This window comes from Bubalus kerabau, chromosome 19, assembly GCF_029407905.1.
Source record: "Bubalus kerabau isolate K-KA32 ecotype Philippines breed swamp buffalo chromosome 19, PCC_UOA_SB_1v2, whole genome shotgun sequence".
NCBI classification, from domain to species: Eukaryota; Metazoa; Chordata; class Mammalia; order Artiodactyla; family Bovidae; genus Bubalus; species Bubalus kerabau.
The window spans coordinates 16,944,776-16,966,997 of record NC_073642.1 but is presented as its reverse complement, the minus strand read 5'-3'; the positions used below and the strand labels follow the sequence as shown (position 1 = coordinate 16,966,997).

The following is a 22,222-nucleotide window of genomic DNA, read 5'->3' as shown; positions in this document are numbered from 1 at the left end:
CCCTAACTACCCCTTCCTCCTGGCAACCATAAGCTTGTTCTCTGAGTCTGTTTCTGTTTGGTGAATCAGTTTATTTATATCATGTCTATTCTCTTACAACTTTGTTCCCCAGTAATCTTGCCATGTGTCCCAGAACAACTGCAGTGAAACACGTAACTCCTAGCACTGCTGAATTACCAGGCCTTTTAGGTTAACGCCCCAAACCATAGGCCAAGAAAGAAAAAGTAACCCAGACTCCAGGGGCAAATCCTCTGAAATGTTACAGGCTGAGATCCTAGTCCTCGCCTGATCTGCTAAATGTTGTCACTCCCCTTTTTATCTCCCAAAGGGCAGTGTGTCAAGAAAAAGCTAGGATTAAAATGACTCAAGTTGCCAAGGGGGAGAAAACAGTGAATGCAGGATGGCACACTTTTTAAGACTCAAGTCCAAGCAATGTGATTGTAACAGGGAAAAGAAGAAGGTGAAAACTCTTCTGACCCGGCAAGATTTCCAAAGCAGTAGCCCTCTGAAAATCCAGGTCAGCGGAGAAGATATCCTCAAAACTCCACTTAACAGGGTTCTTATGAAACCAAAACACCCAGACACATCTATGAAATCTGAACAGTTCAAGAATCAGGTATGCTACATAAAAAACTGGGTGTTTCCAAGAAGATCACAGTTGTTCTCCCACAACTGAATAACAATCTACAGGTTCCAGGCAACACTGTTATACAGTTATCATAAATCAACTCTTCTAGGGATGATTTATCTACTAAGTCAACCAGCAAATCTTTCTCTATAACCAGGACTAGGCTAAAGATCAGCCACATAATACTGCTAAGAATGCCCAACAGAACTGACACACTTTGATGTATCAACAGTGCCCGAAACCAACTTACACAATCTACCTGACTTATTGCTTGCTATGGAGCTGATTCTTCCTACCTATAGTACAGAAAATTCTGACAAATGTCACCTTATTAAAAATCACTGCTATCATAGGTGAGACCAGTTAACTCATCTGTCTCACAGAAAACTGTGTGGCCATATTAGTATGTCAAGAGCATGGACCAATTTTTAATTTGATTTTTATTTTCCTGGTTAAACCACAATGTCAACACATGACTGTGATTTGGGGCACATATGCAAATTCTGCATGTCCATTGTTAGACACAATATTGATTTTTAAAGCTTTTTATATGCATTTGGATGTGCAACAGAATGGCCACAGATCCTCTCATGGATCACTGTGTAGTTGTTGTTCAGTCGCTCAGTCACGTCAGACTCTTTGCAGCTCTGAGGACTGCAGCACACCACGAGTCTGAGCAAACTCCGGGAGATGGTGAAGGACAGAGAAGCCTGGCAGTGCCAAGAGCTGGACATGACTGAGTGACTGAACAAGAAAGCTTCCCTGTCCTTCACTATCTCCCAAAGTTTGCTCAAACTCATGGCCACTGAGTCAATGATGCCACCCAACCATCTCACCCTCTGTCACCCGCTGCTTCTCTGTGTAGTATGCAGAAGGTTACCTAACTCTGTATCATCTCTATAAATCTTATCTCAAACACTTCTGCACCTCATTCCTGGAGTTAACTAGGACTGCTAATTAAGGTGCTGCCGAAGAACATGACCATCAGAGACTTTATTTGAAAGTTCCCTTATGGGCCTTTTAATACTGAGAACCAATCTTAGATTAACTCTCAGCACTTAAGAGTGTAGGGAGTATGTTTCATGAGCTTCTTTCTATTCTTTCAGAAATAGAGTTCTTTTACTTATAATTGGTTGCCCGTAGTTCAGTAATTCTACTAGTAATTTTACCATGGCATTTAAAACTTCCTTTTAAACACTGGATTAAAAAACAACAACAACAACTTTAAGATTATGGAGAGTTCGTTTTCTGGTGGCCTAGTGGTTAGGATTCCAAGCTTTCAATCTCTGGGTTCCATCCCTGCTTGGGGAAACTAACCTCCTGCAAGTCACACACTGCAGGCAAAAAAAGAAAGGATGGAGAAGTAAAGGGTAAACAGGCACTCATACTCTGCCAGCGGGAGTGTAAATGATAATGAGCTTTCTGTAGACAACAATATTTATTAAAAGCTGTTGAAACATACAGTCTTTGCTCTAGCAATTCCACTTCTGTGAGAAATAAGTAAACAAGGATACAAAGATTATGTACAAGGCTGTTCATCAGAGCAGTGTTTACAACAGGATAAAGGGGGAAGGGAGGGACAGAGGGGAAAGAAAAGAAACACCACTCCTAAGAAAGTAATGAGGGCACTCCCTCATGATCCACTGGTTAAGGCTCCAGGCTCTCACTGCCAAAGACATGGATTCAGTCCCTGATCAGAGAATTAAGATCCCATGAGTGGTGTGACATGGTCAAAAAATGGAAAAAAAAATTAAAAAGGTAATGAGTGATCTGCGGATAAATCTAAATCCATACAATGAAATATTATATAGCCATTATATTCACTTGACGTTGTGTAAAAGTATAGTTGTGAAATATACTTAATAATCTGTTTATACTTGAGAGCATATAAAATGCAATCACATATGGTATACATAAATGCACACACACCTTCTACCAATTTAGTTTGGGAAGAAAAACACCAGCTGTACCCAAAATATTTTCCAGGCAGTGTCATTTATTCTTATGTGTACTTTTTTGTTTATGGGTAATTCCTGAATTTCTGCAGGGACTGTACATTACTGCTGTTAGTAAAAATAAAACAAAAAATCTCTCTCATGAATCATGCAAACTCTGATGACTTCTAGAATAAGAGATTATATAGCAGAAACTGAACTTTAAAAATAAATCTACTGGCAAAGTCAAAGTTACACAAAGTTCTGCCAAAATCAGAGCTCACAGTGGATGTTCCTTTCACATAATTACTTATTTCAACTCTTGGTAGCAATGTTTTTGATGCATGAAGAGCTTGGGCCCTGAAGTCAGAGACCGGCATTCAAGTCCTAGTTCTTCCACATGCTGTGAGACCCTGAGCAAGTTCTCCAGCCCCTCTGAGCCTCAAGTCTTCTCATACATTAACTGTGCGTAGCTGACCCCACCTCTTAGAGCTGTGGGGATTAAAATGAAATAAGGCTGTAAGGAACACAGAGGACTAAGCCTGGCAGGGAAAGCAGTAACAAACGACGGCAGCTGTTACTATAACTGTTGCTATCACACATTAATTAAGAAACAAAATCAAGAGCACTTTAAGAACAGGAACGTTGTCTCTATTTCTGATCACCCCTGGACCCCCAGCACCTAGTAAGTTACCCTAAATGTCTGCTGATTAAGTATACCTATTAATACAATTAATTAATGTATTACCCTCCTTGGACCTCAATCTCCTTCTCTGGCAAAATCATACAAACACCCTGCAGAGGTGAGAACTGATAAACGTAAGATACCAGTTCAACAGAGGCTCCCACTAAATGACAGCTGTTGTCTTCCGCAACAGGGCCCTGTACATTTCCACAGGCATCAAGACTGAAGGGACAGGACAGATCATTTTTCCTCCGAGTTTCCTTTGGTTGTTTGGGTCCTGAGGTATCTCACAGGTAAATCATTACTTTTATTCAGACTCAGGAAAGAAAATTCTCCGTTTACAGGCACGTATCCTAGAGAGGCAACTATTAAAGTGGTAAATCTCTAGACAGCCACAAGTGCTTTTGGCAAAGCACCCAAATAGCACCTGGGGGTGGGGGAGGGAGGGAAGTAGGGGGTAGAGGCAGGGGGGTGGTATTTCAGAGAATTCAGGAGCTTAAGGACAGAATGTATACAAACAGGGGCCATGAAAAATAGAGGATCAATTGTTCTCGGGCTTCAAATGAAAGCTTCTAAGATGACAATCTGAATTAGGAAGCAATTCTAAAATCAACACTACCTTTACGTACACTGCCAAATGAATTCTTAAGGAAGTACTAAATTTATGAAGATATTCAATTACCTGAAAAGTATTTCCTTCACAAAAAAATCAAAATAAATAGGAATGCATTTTAGGAAGAAAAAATAGATTCTCAAAAGAAAAAAAGAACCATTAAATTCTACGGGGGGTGGTGAAAAACTACTGATATGAATCCAACAATAATTTTGTATAGATTGTAACATTCTTGTACTAGTATTTGAGAAACAGTCATCCAAAGAAGGGGAAAAAAAACCTAAGGGAGAACTCAAAAACTGCAAAGATCAGTAACTTGTGCAGCTCTGTTTAATTTTCCATGTCTAATTTCACAGAAACCTCAGATTGCATACAAAAGTGCTTAATAGAAGGTTTATGATCCTATTTCTGAAATGATTCTATTGAAAGGGGAAAAAAATCCTACTCAGCACTCACTAGCTTTGAGTTAAAGTTGTCTGATCTGTATCCTGGAAACATACCATGCCATGACTTAAGAGACATTTCATGGTTTACAAGCATTAAACACTGGAGTGAAAGTCTGATGTAAAATTTACTGTTAAGAAAATAAGTCTGGTAGGAACTTTCAAAACAACTGGAGTAAACATATTGTTTTATTCTATACAGATTATATCACAGTATGTAATTTTAAAAGGGATGTGGCAGAGAATGGCAAAAGTTCACTAATTCTCCAGAATCTGAGTAATGGGCCTGCAGGGATCAATTGTGTTCTACTGTGAATATGATTTTTAAACACATTTTTAAAAAATTAGGCAGGCAACCCACACCTACACCCACGTGCAAGCCACACTAATATGACAGTGACGAAGCTGCGGAACAGGTTAAAATATAAAACAACAGACAGAAAAAACAAGGAAGAGCTGAACAAACACCACTGTCAGGCTAGGTCACAGCGCTGGTCAATCTTCCATTTAACACGGTGCCCTTCGCTTCCCCCCAAAAGGCTAATTTAACTCACCATAATCAAACTACAGTTGATGCTGGGATTTAAAAAAAAAAGAAATCTGTTCATTTAGTCTCAAAAAATAGATTTTATTAATATTGGGTTGGCCAAAATGTTCATTCAGTTTTCATACCATCATATGAGAAAACACAAACAAACTTTTTGGCCAACCCGATATCAATAATAAGCATGTTATTAATATATAGTTAATGTCCTGAGGAGTAACTAACTGCTACGTGTCATGAACAATGCCACGTACTGGGAATACAGCAACGAACAAAGCAGATACAGTCTGTCCTCCCCGACCTTATAATCGAGGAGGAAATACAGATACGTGGGTTTACCTTGTCCCCACCTAGTCAGTGAGCGACGTGACAACGAATCCTACTGAACTAACTGGGAGAGGGAAAACAGCAGGCAAAGAAAATACATAAAAATTGAAGAACGCACCGAAAACAGTACAATCCAAGATACTCAAAAAACAGGAAGAACATTCTTTTCACCTAGTTGCTGGCATAGTATCTTAGAAAACTTCATTTATTTCTGTAGTTTATGATACTTGCCATCAGTTCAGTTCAGTCGCTCAGTCACGTCTGACTCTTTGCGACCACATAGACCACAGCACACCAGGCCTCCCTGTCCATCACCAGCTCCCGGAGTTTACCCAAACTCACGTCCATTGAGTCGGTGATGTCACCCAACCATCTCATCCTCTGCCGTCCCCTTCTCCTCCTGCCCTCAACCTTTCCCAGCAACAGGGTCTTTTGCAGAACCACCTGAAGTTTCCAAAACTTCTACCTTGTCTAATTTACACAAGTGTTAGTTGCTCATTTGGGTCTGCCTCTCTGAGACCCTGTGGACTGCAGCCCACCAGGCTCCTCTGTTCATGGGATTCTCCAGGCAAGAATACTGGAGCGCACAGCCAGTACCTTCTCCAGGGGAATCTTTCCAACTCAGGGATCAAATCTGTGTCTCCGGCATTACAAGTGGTTTCTTTACCATCTGAGCCACCGGTGAAGCCCAATTTATACAAAACTTGGCCCAAAAAGAGTCCTTTTTCAAAAAAGTATTAATTAACGTGTTACCCTGCAGGCATCCTTTAAAACAACATGGTGGGTTCCAACATTTCTAAGTCAATCTCAATTGCTCAAAGTTCACAGTAAGGTTCAGCTGTATAACAAACATTCCTTCCAAGTTACCAAAAATTTAGGTCAAACAGGATGAAAAGCTTAAACCTGGGTGTATTTAACGTTATAAAAAGGTTCAAAAGCCAACTCATCCCACTTGTAAGTTTTCAGTGAAGGAAAAGGGCAGTGGAAAAAAAGATTTGAAAAACACCATTTGACAGACTAAAAAAGTCAGGGCCATTCCTACCTAGCCCCATTAAAAGGACAGATTCCCATCCATAATAAAAATGTTATTAAGTATATATGCCAAGCTCTCAGAATCCTTCTCCTTTCTGTCATCACAGACTAAGGTTTCTCGGGCTAGATCAGCTCAACAAAGATTCATCAACAGGTTCCTCTGACTGACAGGGCTATAAAGCAATGATGACAAGGAACTTGCACATCCTGTCTTAAGGAAATAACGCAGACACAATATTTACCAAAGGGTTCTATTTATTGTTCTGTATTAGAAAAAGGGCGGTTGAAGGGAGATATTTAAAGTATAGCAGGGTGGTTGGCAACAATACTAAGAAAATTAATTATCTAAACCAAAGTAGGAAGAACGAAGTCACTGCAACTTTGAAGAATCTTCACTGATGTGAAAATGCCACCTGTTCCACTTCATGTCCAAGAGCGTAAGTTTTGTAGCATCCTGCCAGTCACCCTGCGAGGACTCAATGAAAGGTGACTTCAACACACTATTCACAGAACAAAAGAATTCAAGGGCAGAACAGCAGTAACCAGCTCAAGGTCACACAGCTAGTTAGGTGACAGAAACACAGCTGAACTATCATCTTCCTTTCCAGTCTTTTTGCAGCTACACAACTTTGCCAGGTTAAATGCCATTTTATTGGGGGAGGAGAAGGAATCAAGTGACAAGTGAGGAAACTAGCAAGGTATTTAGTTACAGAGTTATTATCTCCTAAGCCAGGAGTGAAAAGGAAAAGAATTTTTCCCAGAAATTAGCATGCATAACGACTCTGTTCACTTGCCAGAGTCTCTGTGCCAGTCACTTCGCAATCACTTCAAAACCCCACAGGAATTAAGGACCATTCACATAGAAGGGACTGCAGGAAAGAAAGCTGCACCACAGTTCACGGAATCATCCAGATCTTTGCACCCTGTATCTTACAGTCCACATAATTCCATCCCCTGGCATTAAGCAAAAGATGTGCATACCACCCCAAAAAACACTCCTGGTGTGAGCTAAGCTGGGTGAAAAACTAAGGGACTCGGGAGAGATGTTTCATGTTTCACAGTTCGTACCTACATTTTTCTTACTGAAGGCTTATGTTCCTAACATTTCAGGAGTGCTAAAATGAACCTAAAAAACTGGTCTTTCAACTTCCAATATAGGTTAAACATGAACTAATTAACTGTTTGTAAAACACTTTGAAGTCGTGAAAGAGTATGTAAATGTTAATTATTAATGCTGATCCACAAAGCCCCTGCATCTGAAGTAAAATACAATTCTCCAGGCAAGTTTCTGCTACTTTCAAGGTATAAACATGGAAGCCCAACAAGCTTTTAGGAATTCTAGGAAAACTTGAAAGGCAGACCACAATGATTTCTATTTACAACAAGAACAAGCCGGAATTTTAAGCTGGCTGTGTTGGGTATAATTATATCAGAATGAATAAAAAATGTGACTTATGCCATATATAATAAAAACTAGAGTATGTTTATGTTCACAAAGCCCTGGATGAAAATTATAGTCCATTAACCTGAGAGGGGCAAAGTCAAAGCTCTGAACCATACTTTTCTCATCAAAAAGGCAGGGAGGATAAAACCTATCTTACAGGATTACCGTCAAGAATTGAGAGAATGTAAATCAACACACAATAATATATATGTAGGCATCCAGTACCAGTTTCTTCTTCTCTTTAGTGACTTCACTTTTTAGAAGACACTTCTTGGGAAATGGCCTGATCTTTAGCAAAAGATCTCTCTAGAATGAAAAAGTCCTTTAAATACACACTAGCTTATGTTCTAAGCACACATACAGCACTCGTTTAGCAGGAGGACCCAGGCAAAAACTTTTGGTCATTCCTGTCCACTGACCCATATACATTCTTAATCCTCAAAGGCAGAAAGCACCTTGGCCAGGCCCCAAGGCTGCATGTGATCAAGTGAACAATTAGAACTCTGCTTCTCAAACTCGAGCTGTCCCGTCTTCCTCCTAAATAACTCCCAAACTACAAAGCCACAAGCAGAGTTCCTTTGTGAATACAAAGAGCCCAGCCTCTCCATGCACAAAGAATGTAAGGTTAAAAAAAAAAACAAACAAAAAACCCCGCTGTCCTCCAGACAGATCATAAAAGTAAAAGAAATGATTTCCGCACAATGCCACAATGGGTCCCTCTTCTCCAACTCCAGAAACGCAACTACCTTAAACAGGGCAGAACTCAACAGGCAACACCAGGTACATGGACTGATTTACAGACATATTTCAAACTATACTGCTGTGTTTTCAGAGGTGATTCATCAACTACTGAAAATGTCAAATCTGCAAAAACTCCACCTTTGGCACTGTTATCACCTGGGAAAAGGAATGCTTCTAACGATCTAAGCTGGTACGTAAAGTTATAATTCAGATCTAAGGGAAAAAAAATATTCACGCTTGAGTCAATTTACCTGAAGTGACCTGCCCACCACAATACGAACACAACACAACATCCCCTTTGAACAACTGGTGCCACAACCAGCTTGGTGGGGAGAACACGTGCTAACAGTTTTCACAGGAGCTGCTGTGAACTCTTCTATCAAAACCACCCATACTCTCCCGACTTCCCCGCTGCAGATCAACGGCTCAAATTTTCAAGACAACAGACCACAGTCAAAGACCCATCTGTGGAGGACGTAGTGTGAACAAATACAAAGAAACTGCATCAGCCCAGAGACTCACCAAGCGGGCAGACGCTCCCAAGCATTACCTCTGCTTGAAAATGAAAAATTAAAACATATACAGAGATAGACACAGATATAGCAAAGCATTTAGGAGATAAAAAAAAAAATTCTACCATCATCTCACTCCACAAACAAAACTACAGTTAACACCCTGTGATAAATTCCTTCCAAACTACTTTGTGTGTAAAAATTACACACACAACCCCCGTGTGTGTGTGTGTGTGCGCGCTTAGTCGCTCAGAAATGTCCGACTCTTTGCAAATCCATGGACTGTAGTCCAACAGGCTCCTCTATCCATGGGGATTCTTCAGGCAAGAGTACTGGAGTGCGTTGCCATGCGCTCCTCCCGGGGATCTTCCCAACCCAGGGATAGAACCCTGGTCTCCCCCATTGCAGGCAGGTTCTTTACCATCTGAGCCATCAGGGAAGCCCCAGTACACCCCTGCATCACATTTAAAGATCACTGATACATGGGCACAATAAAGGACAGAAGTGGTACGGACCTAACAGAGGCAGAAGATACTAAGAAAAGGTGGCAAGGATACACAGAACAACTATACAAGAAAGATCTTCATGACCCAGATAACCACAATGCTGTGATCACTTACCTAGAAGCCAGACATCCTGGAATGCAAGTCAAGTGGGCCTTAGGAAGCATCATTACGAACAGAGCTAGTGGAGGTGATGGAATTCCAGTTGAGCTATTTCAAATCCTGGAAGATGATGCTGTGAAAGTGCTGCACTCAATATGCCAGCAAATTTGGAAAACTCAGCAGTGGCCACAGGACTGGAAAAGGACAGTTTTCATTCCAATCCCAAAGAAAGGCAAAGCCAAAGAACATTCAAACTACCGCACAATTGCATTCATCTCACACACTAGCAAAGTAATGCTCAAAATTCTCCAAGCCAGGCTTCAACAGTATGTGAACCCGTGAACTTCCAGATGTTCAAGCTAGATTTAAAAAAGGCAGAGGAGCCAGAGATCAAATTGCCAACATCCCTTGGATCACTGAAAAAGCAAGTGAGTTCCAGAAAAACATCTACTTCTGTTTTATTGACTATGTCAAAGCCTTTGACTGTGTGGATCACAACTGTGGAAAATTCTTCAAAAGGTAGGAATACCAGACACCTGACCTGCCTCCTGAGAAATCTGTATGCAGGTCAAGAAGCAACAGTTAGAAATGGACATGGAACAACAGACTGGTTCCAAATAGGGAAAAGGAGTATATCAAGGATGTATATTGTCACCCTGCTTATTTAACTTATGTGCAGAGTACATCAGCGAAGTGTCAGGCTGGATGAAGTACAAGCTAGAATCAAGACTGCCGGGAGAAATATCAATAACCCCAGATATGCAGATACCACCACTCTTATGGCAGAGAGCAAAGGACAACTAAAGAGCCTCTTGATAAAAGTGAAATAGAGTGAAAAAGCTGGCTTAAAACTCAACATTCAAAACAGGAAGATCATGGCATCCAGTCCCATCACTTCATGGGAAATAGATGGAGAAACAATGGAAACAGTGACAGACTATTTTGGGGGGCTCCAAAATCACTACAGATGGTGACTGCAGCCATCAAATTAAAAGATGTTTACTCCTTGGAAGAAAAGCTATGACTAACCTAGACAGCATATTAAAAAGCAGACACATTACTTTGCCAACAAAGGTCCATCTAGTCAAGGCTATGGTTTTTCCAGTAGTCATGAATGGATGTGAAAGTTGGACTATAAAGAAAGCTGAGCACCGAGAACTGATGCTTTTGAACTGTGGTGTTGGAGAAGATTCTTGAGAGTCCCTTGGACTACAAGGAGATCCAACCAGTCGATCCTAAAGGAAATCAGTCCTGAATATTCAAGGACTGATGCTGAAACTGAAACTCCAATACTTTGGCCACCTCATGCAAAGAGCTGACTCACTGGAAAAGACTCTGATGCTGGGAGGGATTGGGGGCAGGAGAAGGGGACGACAGAGGATGAGATGGCTGGATGGCATCACCAATTCGATGGACATGAGTTTGGGTGTGGACAGGGAGGCCTGGCGTGCTGCGATTCATGGGGTCGCAAAGAGTCCGACACGACTGAGCGACTGAACTGAACAGATCTTGCTTAACCCCGCCTGCCAGGGAAACAAAGCTTAATCCCTGGGTCAGAAAGATCCCCTGGAGAAGAAAATGGCAACCCACTCCAGTATTCTTGCCTGGAGAATTCCAGGGCCAGAGGAGTCTGGAGAGTCCATGGGGAAGAATCAGACACAACTCAGCGACTCAACAACAGCAACAACTAGCTGCATATATATTTCATGTATGTGTATGTATATACCTGTATGTGTATCGCTCTCCTCTCTGGCCCACCCTCCGCCGCCCTGTTGACACTCTCCCCTCAAGTCCTGTGCCCCTGCTGCCGCTTCCACTCGGAACATCCAGAGCCCTTCGGGCCTGCTCTCGTCACTTCCCTCGGGTCTCTCTCAGAAATCTCATCTCAGAAAGTTTGACATCCTCCCCCAATGTTTTGAATGCTCTTCATCTTCTTCCTACAATTATCACGATCGGCCTTCTACCTGTTTATGTTCTGCTTCTCTCGCTAAGATGTCAGCCCCTTGACGGCAGCAACTGCCTTTTGTCACTGAAATCTCCTCACCTAGAACAGTGCTTGACGACAGAAGGCACCCAAACATGTGCTCAATAAATTAACAAACAACCCAACAAGGTATGTCACGTGCCTATTTTACAAAAGAGAATGCTGATTTTCAGAGACTATTTACCTAAAGCCACAGAGCAAATAAGTCGCCAAACACATCTGAAAGAGCCAATACTCTATACCCACTGACTCACTCCATCCTGTGCCATAGAAGGAAATATAAATACAGGTTAAGAAACAAAGATGTAAAAGAAAGAATCGTTATATGAAAGTATCACACCACTTTTCTGCTCATCACTAGAGCATTTCACATTTTTGATTGATCTCACGTATATACTATAGAGGTAGTAAAGAATCCGCCTGCCAAGCAGGAGACCCAGCTTCGACCCCTACGTCGGGAAGATTCCCCTGGAGAAGGGAATGGCAACCCACTCCAATATTCTTGCCTGGGAAATCCCATGGACAGAGGAGCCTGGCAGGCTACATTCCATGGGGTCGCAAACAGATGGACATGACTTCTTCTATATTCCCTACAGAGTCAAGGCTAGCTACATAGACATTTAACAAACATTTCTTTGATATTTACACCCACAAAGACTTGAAGACTCCTGTAAGGAGATTTTAAGCATCATCAGTAAATTATACTCTTTCAAAGGATTTCAATTTCCAACCGTGATGGAATACATGGATCCAGACTCCTTCCTGCTCGCACCCCCACCAACAACCAAAAAAATCGACGGCAAAATGGCAACATCTTTTAGTCACTGGACCACCAGCAGCACAGGACTGGGAAGAGGTGAACTCCACACATGCACCAGCTTTCTCAGCCTGGAGGCACATCCTGGACCATGTGCTTTGACGAGACCAAGCAGAGCAAGGCAGGCTTGTCAAGTAGCAAGTCCAAGAGCATTACAAGGCTCAGGAAGCTAAAAACCAGAGTACTGGGAGTTGCATGAAGAAGGATCTCCAGAAATCAGCACAGAGGCCTGCCTGAGTCTAATAATGAATAATAAGCTGTGTGTGCATACTGTAAATCTACAAGGGCAGGCAAGGAATGACCCAAGGACTATATTCTACATAACCCTAGAGCTCACACAGGGCTGGCAGAGACTCAGACCAGCGAGAACAGAGAACATACCATTCTTCAATGAAAACTATGGTGGCTTCATGCCTTAATAATGGGGTGAAACAAGTTTTAGAGTAAAAGGATACAGCTAGGGTTGATCTACGGAGAAGGCAATGGCACCCACTCCAATACTCTGCCTGGAAAATCCCATGGATGGAGGAGCCTGGTAGGCTGCAGTCCATGGGGTCACTAAGAGTCGGACACGACTGATCGACTTCACTTTCACTTTTCACTTGCATGCACTGGAGAAGGAAATGGCAACCCACTCCCGTGTTCTTGCCTGGAGAATCCCAGGGACGGGGGAGCCTGGTGGGCTGCCGTCTATGGGGTCGCACAGAGTCGGACACGAATGAAGTGACTTAGCAGCAGCAGCAGCAGCAGGGTTGATCTAACTTGGACCAATCGACAGCAACCAACAAATTAAAATTCACCATTTCTAGGATCTAACAAGAAATTACCAAGATGTGACCCAAAAAGGAAAAAAGAAAAGGCCTATAGAAACAAATAATGGAATTAATGAGCTAGGACTTTAACAACTATGATATGAGTATTACACGTATGACCAAGAACTTTTTAAAGGAACATTAATGGACAAAAAAGAAAATAAAAAAGATTCAGTAGCAAACTGAATTCAACAATATATAAAAACACATCATGACTGAGGATTACCAAAAGAATACAAGGCTAGTTCAACACTGAAAAAGCAGTGTAATTCACCATATCTACTGATTAAAGAAGAAAAAATATATGATCACCTCAACAGATGCAGAAGCCTGTGACAATATTCAGTACCTATTCATGATAAAAACTCAGCAAACTAGAAACAGAACTTTATCAACTTGATAAAGAACACCTTTACAACTACAAAAACAAAAACTATAAAGAACATCATGTTAATGGTAAAACACGAATGTTTTCCCCTTAACATCAAGAAAAGGTCCACTTTTAAAACTCCTATTCATCATCATACAGGAGGTCCTAGCCAATTCAATAAAGAAAAAGAAATAAAAGGCATATAGACTGCAAAGAAGAAATCAAACTTCCTGTATGTGCCAATGACGTTACTGTCTACGAACAAGAGCCCAGGTAAGTTTAGCAAGTTTGTAAGACAAAAGGTCAGCATAAAAAAATTCAATCCTATTTCTACAGACTAGCAATGAACAACAGGAAATTGAAATTTTAAAAGCATCATTCACAACAGCACCAGAAAATATGAATTACATATTAATCTTATTTTAAAAACATGCAAGATCCAATTACTAAAATCTACAAAACACTAACAAAAAAAACTAAAAAAAAAAAAAAAGTCGAAATAAACAGAACATCATAAACCATGTGTTCATGGCTCAATATAACTAAGCTGTCAATTCTACCCTAAATGATTTACAGATTCAATACAGGGCCAATCAAAAATCCTGGCGAGATTCTTCTCAACAAGCTGATTTTAAAATATACTTGGGGGGAATTCCCTGGAGATCCAATGGTTAGGACTCCATGCTTTCACTGTCAAGGGACCAGATTCAATCCCTGGTCAGGGAACTAGGGTCCCACAAGCTTTGAAGTGCAGCCAAAAAATAAATAAAAATAAGTAAATAAAACGTACTTGGAAATGCAAAGCAACTAGAATAATCAAAGATAATTCTGAAAAATAACTCAATTAGAGAATTCATACTACCTGATTTCAGGACTCACTATATAGATACAGTAATCAACAGTGTGGTAAAAGAATAATGAAAGACAGACCAATACGACAGAATCCAGGAACAGACCCACACATACATGATCAACTGGCTTTCAGCAAAGGTACAAAGGCCATTCTATGGAGAACGATGTCTTTTCAAAAAACACTGCTGGAAAAACTACACACCCACATGCAAAAAAATAAAATCAATCTCAATCCACACTTTGCACCATGAGAAAAATTAACTCATATAAACCTAAACTGTAAAATTTTGAACTATAAAAATTCTAGGAGAAAAATACAGAGTGAAGTCTTTTTACTTTCAGGTGGGGCAATAAGAAGAAGACAACTAACTTGAAAAGTTTAAAACTCTAATGCCAAAAGACACATGCACCCCAATGTTCACAGCGACACTATTTACAGAGCTATGTCCAAATGTGCGTGTGCCCACATACACACACACACACACACACACACAATGGAATAATATCCTGATTTTTTTTGTTTAATTAACTACAAAAAGCTATTTGGAGGACAAAGAGGAAAAGTTGAATATGCACTGAATACTACAGAATTGTTCAAATGTCATCATTATAATTAGTTACACAGAACAAGGCTGAGCAAGCTTTTCCTGTGAGATTAGTAAGTATTTGCAGCTTGTGGGTCACAGTGTCTTGTAACTGCTGTCACTGTAGCACCAAAGCAACCACACACAATATGGAAACAGAGCAACACTGCTGTGTCCCAGTAAAGCTTAATTAAAAAAAACCAGTAGGGCAGATCTGGTCTGTGGGCCACAGTCTGTAAACAAAACTGGTGACCGAAAGCAGAGCAGTGGTTGCCTATGGTGAGCTAGGCAGCAGACTGAGGGGTGAAGCCAGAACTCTCTGGAGAACACAAAGGAACTTTCTGGAGTGATGGAAACATTCTATACCTTTATTGTGCTGTTAAGTTACATGCATGGATATATTCGTCAAAACTTGTCAAACTCTGTATACTTAAAATGGGTGCATTTTATCATATAAACAACAACTCAATAAACCTGATTTGTTTACAAACTGTACTCTTTTCAGGTGACATTAGTGATGTGAAAAGCATGCCCTTTGCAGCCAGAATAAAGTGAGTTCAGATTATTCAAATTTTAACACCAAAATTTAAAACTATGTGACCACTGTCAAATCATTTTCTTGGTGTTTCCTCCTCCTGAAAGTGTTACTCAGTCATGTCTGACTCTTTACGACCCCATGGACTGTAGCCCGCCAGGCTCCTCTGTCCATGGAATTCTCCAGGCAAGAATACTGGAGTGGGTTGCCATTTCCTTCTCCAGGGGATCTGCCCGATCCAAGGATCGAACCTGGGTCTTCTGCATTGAGGCAGATTCTTTACCATCTGAGCCACCAGGGAAGCCCTCCTAAAACAAATCAATAATTCTGCCTCATTGATTTGTTTCAAAAATGAAATAAATGTAGGACTTCCCTGGTGGTCCAGTGGTTAAGACTTCACGCTCCCAATGTAGGGTTTAATCCCTGGTCCGGGAACTAATATCCCACATGCCACACAACTCAGCCATATATAAAATGTAAGACACACAGTATAACATCTGACACATAAGAGGCACATTCCCTGATTGGAGTAAACCTTTTTTTAAGAAAATGAGTCAGTGAAGATCAGACAGTGACTAGGCTAGCTTCTTTTGTACCCTTCTGAAACACTGACATTCTTTGTTCACTGTTTATTGTGGTTTCACCTGACTTCAACTACTGGGATCCAATGTCAGTTTCTGTGATTTCAGAGTAATGTGGGTCTCCCAGCAAGCACTGAATTTAGAAAAATATCCCATAACAAATACATTGTAAAAGGAAATCTGCAAAGAGGCAAAAGTGAGCAGTATCCATTTTCCTAAGTAAGAATGGCAAAAGAAATGGTATAATATTTACAAAGAAAAAAAATCAACAAACTTCATTAGATGTTTTCCCATTTTATACTAGGATTTAAATTTTATCCAAACCAGTAGCCAACCAACAAAACTACAACATGACAAAGCACTTGCATAGTGTTTTCTCTCCGGAGTTTCTCATTGACAGTAGAGGGCAGGAGATTAGATGACAATATCAAATTTGTCCTTATTTTATAAGTAAGGATGCTGAGTCTGAGACACATGAAGTGGCCTCCTCAAGGACGCACTGCCAGCAATTGGTGAAGCTCAGGAAGTCCGCCATGCGGTCCTGTATCACACGCTTTCGGCAGACATCACCAGCAATTACCTTGGGCTGATGGAACACTGCACTGCATAACTCCAAGGCACTTTCCTCTTGCTTGACATCTTCAGTTGTCTAAAAGACTAACTCATTACAGTGCCACATACTTAATTCCTAACCATTCAGGAATAACTAGCCTTTTGAAGTGGTAAAGACGATTTCTGTGGCCAAACACAGGCTTACGATAGGATCATAAGTGAAAATTCAAAAGGACTGATTACTAATAGGAGAGCTTACTGAGTGACATAAATGGTAAATCCCTCACACTGTTCCCTTCTCCCCACCCCAAAAGCCACATCACGCACACTGATATCCACCTTTCCAGGGCTCTGAACACAGCTCTGAATAAGTAAAAGGAAAACACACCACTGTCCTACACAAACATTCGTAACAATCATCGTATCTCAGTATCGGGTCTACTGGGGCCTTCTTTGAGCAGGGACGGACCAAAATGGGTTACCTACCCATCTTCTACTCAATCTGTCCCCATCAACCCCGAGGTGGGCTACAGGGCCACAAATGCGAAGACATGTGAAGGAAGCCAACTTCTTTCCACCAATAGCTTCCTCCTCTCTCCCCACGGACGGCGGGTAAGACAGCCTGACAATGATGGGAGCACAGCTTCCAAACGGATGCTTGTCCCCATCAGTAATAACCCTGTGTATTCAAGTGCACTGCAACATTAACTTTAAAGGGGGATTATCAAAAGTCCAAGTGGGTTCATCTAGCTTTGTCAGCCTTGGTTTTTCCCCTCAATCTGTGAATCTGGTCAAATATAATTTTTAAAGGTTTACTGTAATCCTTCAGGATTAACTTTTTGCCTTTATTTTATTAAAAAATGGAAAGATAAGATTCAATATACAGAAATGCCATGATAGGTTAATATTTATAGAATGTATCTATTTCACTTGGTATTGTGAATTTTCGAAATACTCTGGTATAACTGATTTAAATCACTGCTTCCTCCCACAAATGGTGGCACCTTCAAAAGTGTTTTTGAAGAGGAAGTAATACCACCTCTGTTAACCCATAGGCCAGTTCCATCTTAAGCAAGTGTGAGAAATGTAGTCATAATCCATATCAACTATTTTTCAAAATTAAGGTAAAATAAGGAAGAAGAGCTGGAACTAAGTAACTCAGATACCGTACTCCAAGTCTTAAAAACAACCAATTTCTGACCATTTCCTAAACACTATAAATGCAGAGTTCTGTCCTACTGAGCCACACTGCCAGGCCCACTCAAAGATTAACAACTGATTTAGAAGATAAAAATAAAACTGCTAATTCCATTAACGTTCAGTTCAACTTCACCTTCTAAAAAACTGCATTTAAGACTCAATTCCCAGAAGCATTCCCTCTTTTTTTTTTTTTAATTGTTATACTAGGGGCAGTACTTTTATTTATAGAGTTAACAAATCAAAACATAACAAATAATTATATATATTAGTATCAGTAGGAATACCAAATATTATTTCACAACAGCCACTATGTTATTTCTTCTTTTCAAAAAAATTTAATTTATCTTAATTGAAAGCTAATTACTTTACAATATTGTGGTGGCTTTTGCCACACATCAAGATGAATCAGCCACGGGTGTACATGTGTCCCCCACGCTGAACCCCCCCTCCCACCTCCCTCCGCACCTCATCCCTCTGGGTTGTCCCATAGCACCGGTTTTGAGTGCCCTGAGAAGCGTTCCCTCTATGAAAAACAGCTAAACCACTATGCTCAGATGCATCAGACTTTTAAACATGCTTTAAATCATACAAAAAAGTACCCAAATCACTGTCATTACAGCTACCAGATAACAGGCATTCTATGAAGATCATCACACAGCTTCATTTATTTCTAAGAATGCTCTAAAGTATGTTACTATACCTTACACAGTAGGAAGCCAAAGCTCAGAGTGGATAAGGGACCTACCTGCTCGAGGCTACCCACCTTGTCAACGGAAGGGTGGGGATTTGAATTCAAGTTTACCTAATTCCAAAGAATGTGCATCTTCTACACTGTGCTACCTCCCCAAGTCACAACAGAGGTATAAACAGGCAGGGGAGTGAATGGATGTGTCGGGCAGTCTTAGTCATTTCAACAAAAAAGGGAGAAATTTTCCCAATCAGAAACCAGTTTACAAAATCCACAGCACACAATTTAAACCTCGATTCTTTTCAAGAAGTAATTAATGGGTTAACAGGAAAGGTCAGACATCCTTGTATGAAGTACAGTAAATCGCATTACAGGCCTGTGAGTAAGCTGCCACCGTTAATGAGTCCCCAGGTTCAGTGGTTCCCTGGGTCCCATGTTCGGGTGAAGCACCAACCAAGCCACTTCACCCAATACAAATACCTCCTGAGGACCTGCACTGTGTTAAGACTCCTTCTGGGCAAAGAGGCACACAGCTGAGACTCATCACAGCCCTCCGGAGTTAACAGGTTGGAAGAGGAGTCCATATATATATATACTACATATGCAGTCAGGCAAAAATAATGAAGTGCAAGAAACCCTAAAACAAAGGTATGTATAACATGCTATCAGAGAGGCAGAGGAACTGATCTGCTTGTCACTTAAGGTTCTAAGCAGTGTTTGTTTACATTTTGTCCCTCCCTGACAACTCCTTCCAACCTCTGTTAACCCCTCCTCCCAGCCCCCACCCAACCCCTACACACAAGCCATCTAAAGCTGCACAACTTTGGGAAGGAAAACCCAAAGGGCAAGGATTAGGACTCCTAAAACCAACCTTGTGGCTGTACTTCAAAAATCCAAGCTTATGCCATCAGGACATTTTTCTTTACCTTTGTCAGGTGAACACAGTTGCAAAATGAGGCCAAGGAAACCAGAAAAACCCAGGGCACACCTCACATCGGTCACTCAGCAGGAGATACCAATGGAAACGCACTGACCCCCACGGTGTTTGGTTCGAAGTTTTCTTGTTAATTTACTAGACGGCAAAGGAATACAAACAATTGATAGAAACACATTCTGGTCATTTTCTTCCACCATGCAACCTGACAGACATTTATGCTGAATCCAATGTGGGGATTTAAACAGAATCATTCTGACTTCATAAGCCAAATGAACTGAATTCAGCAGAACGAAGCACCCAAAGCTTGACGACAGGGCTTGCCGTTTGCAAATTCCCAAGAGACCACGGAAGGCTATGGGACTGTAACAATGATTTATCACAGCTCCTTTACAAACTTGCAGAAAATGATTCTTCCAAGTGATTTTTCCATCGTTTATCCTGATCTGGGCGATCCAACGATTTAAAAAAAAAAAATAGAAAAAGCTACTTATGAAACTAAAACGGGGGAGGGGGTTGCTGAACGAGAAAAAAAGGCACTGTTTTTTACTTTAGTTCCGTATGCCTGCGGCAACAAACTCTCAAAATAACTTCACTGAGGAGTGTTAAAGCTAAGACTGAACACCAAATATTGCTCAATCCAACTTACATTTGTGAACTCCTGAGTTCACAGTTAAGATCTAGAAAACTAAATGCTACGGAGTCATTTTGCTCTAAGCACTATTACCAAAAAAAAAAAACAAAAAAACAAAAAAAAAAAAACCCTATCCTTTCTTCTGATAGAAAAACTCTTGAGGACTTCCCCCATATTTATTTTAAAAGTTTAACCTACTGATTGACTTTGGGGGGGAAAAAGAGGGGGGAAAGGAGAGGGGTTCAGTAAGTGGTATTTACCCAAAAAAAAGTATTGTTTGGTTTCAAAGTTTGGCTGCACTTGAACTCGACGAGAGCGGAGCCCAAGCCACGGTCCCAAGGCGGGTCCCCCCGGGCTGCACGTCTCCGGCCCCTCGCGGGCGCCCCGGCCGCGCCCCCTGGAGCAAGCGCCCAGGGCGCCCCCGCGAGGCCGGCCAGGCCCGGCGTGTTTACCGCTCGCCGCGGCCCCCGAGAGCCGCTCCCTCGCGTCCGAGGCACTTGTTCGCCGGCTCCCGGACCGGTGGGACCCGTGGAGCAGCCGCAGCTCCCGCGGGGGAGAGACTGCGGCCCCCGTTCCCGGAGGAGCCGACTCGGGGAAGACCGGGGGTCCGGGCCCCGAGGGGATGCCTCACGGGAGGGGGGCATCGCAGCCGGGCGGGATCGGCCGCGCCCCCCCAGCCCGGGAGCGGAGGCGGCCCCGGGGTTGGGCTGCGGGAGCAGCGAGAGCAGACAATGCGTGATGGGGGGCCCGGGCGGAGGCGCGGAGAGCCGGGGAACTATCCCCCGTGCCCATGCATCCCAGCCCGCGCGCGCCCCCGGCCGCGCCCGGGTAGCTCCGCGCCCCCGCCCGGAGCGGCCCACGCTCCCCGCCGCGACCCCTCCTCTAACCGCAAAACTTCCCCCAACTCCGCCGAGTTCAGTCGCGCTCTCACCGTGCGGCGCCCGGGGCTCCCCCGCGGGCCGAGCTGGAGCAGCTCCGCACCTTGGCCGCGGAGAAAGACAATAAGCGGCCGCTCCCCCGGCGGCGGCTTGGAAACTGCGGCGGCCGAAGCGAGGAGCTGGAGCGGAGACCTCGGCGGAGCCCAGGAGCCTCTCCGCAGCTGGTCAGGCTCGGCGATAGCCCTGCACACAGCTCCAAACCGCCCGCGCATGCGCCGCGCGCCGCTCGGGAGGTGGGCGGGGCACCCGGGGGGCGGTAACGCCTCCGTGCCCGCCCGTGAGTGAGCGGGGCGCTAGGAGCCGCGCGCCGGCGTTGCGCGGCAGAGCTGCCCATCAAACCCCTCCCGGCTAATAGGAAGGCGCCTGAGCGGCCCCTCAGGTTGCTAAGGAAGGCTGAGGTTGACCGCAGCTGCTGCGCTGCGGCGAAGTGATCAAAGTCGGGTGGCTGGTAGAGGTGCCGACTGATATGCTCACCCACCCTCTCCTCTGCTCCCTGACTCCGGAAACCGCCCTTCCTCTGTGTCAGGGTGCTCACCTGAGCTGCAGCACTTACCATAACACACCCTGAAATGATTTACTCTTCTCTTTCCCTCCCCTTGAAATCAGAAAGTGGGGTCTTTTCCAGAGAGTGGAGTGCAGTGCCTTGAGAGTCGCTGCTAGGTATTCAACAAGTGTTTTAGTTAGATGGGTCGCTGGCCTATGATGGCATTGGGATTGTGACAGGGTATTCCATAAACTTTGGGCTTTTCACCTCAAATCTTCAAGTTGCAAGGACCTAAAAAATCATCTGGCGGCTTTTGAGAAGCAAAATGTGGTCTCTTGGTACACGAAGAAGCTCATTTTGCAAGTTGTGCGTTTTAGTGTATATTGGGGGGAAACATCTATCACATCAAACGGTTTCATTGATGTTGTTTCTTAGATAAGTTGTAAAAATGAATCTACTTAGAGAAAAACTTTAAAAAATGGACACACTTTATATGAACTTCATATAAGTTCAGAGATGAGCAAATTGATTGTAATCAAAGCAAGAACAGTGGTGACCTAGAGAGAGAAGCATTATTGGCTGGAAAGTGTAGGGCGGGTGCTGGGCATGTTTGGTATTTTGATCTGGATGGTAGATAACAAAGGTATAGACTTACGGTGAAAATTCATCCAGTGTACAATGAAGATTAGTGTACTTTACACATATTCATATTTTTATGTCAATTTAAAATACTTACAAATGATATGGCC

At 42.5% G+C, this 22,222-nt stretch overlaps 1 protein-coding gene across 3 annotated transcripts in view; it reads right to left on the bottom strand.

The window, feature by feature from the left end:
* AKAP13 (A-kinase anchoring protein 13) overlaps positions 1–21,218 on the bottom strand; it is a 322,447-nt gene extending 301,229 nt beyond the window's left edge. For 2 of the 3 annotated variants that reach the window (XM_055556687.1, XM_055556685.1), the window contains exon 1: positions 20,983–21,218. The gene's annotated coding sequence lies outside the window, so the exon portion shown is untranslated. Of the gene's footprint in view, positions 1–19,409; positions 19,556–20,982 lie in introns of all 3 variants that reach the window. The other variant, XM_055556686.1, reaches the window with a different exon arrangement.
* Between the last annotated feature and the right edge of the window lie 1,004 nt (positions 21,219–22,222).